Source organism: Penaeus monodon, chromosome 22 (genome assembly GCF_015228065.2).
Source record: "Penaeus monodon isolate SGIC_2016 chromosome 22, NSTDA_Pmon_1, whole genome shotgun sequence".
Classification (NCBI taxonomy): Eukaryota; Metazoa; Arthropoda; class Malacostraca; order Decapoda; family Penaeidae; genus Penaeus; species Penaeus monodon.
Window position 1 is genome coordinate 44667889 of NC_051407.1, and position 290 is coordinate 44668178.

Here is a 290-nt window from a genome sequence, read left to right on the forward strand (position 1 = left end):
GGTTATCATGATCCATATACTGGACTGATTCAAGATCTTCTCCTGGATCCAAATTGGGATCAGAATCCATTAAATAAGGGTTTAGATTTCACTGCACTCGATAGTTGATGTTCACTCTACAGAGTTTCTCGGCGGAATCCCAAATCGCCATCCGATATCCTTTCCTATTTTTTGTAAACAAAACAATGATGCCGCTTTATTTTGTAAAATTTATCGCAATATTTCTAGTTTCGTTCGTAGAAAATGTCCATATCAACTTACATGAAGGACATTTTATTTCTCCCCAAAAG

The 290-nt window shown here is 36.2% G+C and overlaps 1 long non-coding RNA gene across 1 annotated transcript in view; it reads right to left on the reverse strand.

Moving 5' to 3' along the window:
• Positions 1-290, reverse strand: part of LOC119587198 — a 625-nt gene continuing 335 nt past the window's right edge. The window contains exon 2 of the long non-coding RNA XR_005229996.1: positions 1-164. This is a non-coding gene — a long non-coding RNA (uncharacterized LOC119587198). The remainder of the gene's footprint in view (positions 165-290) is intronic.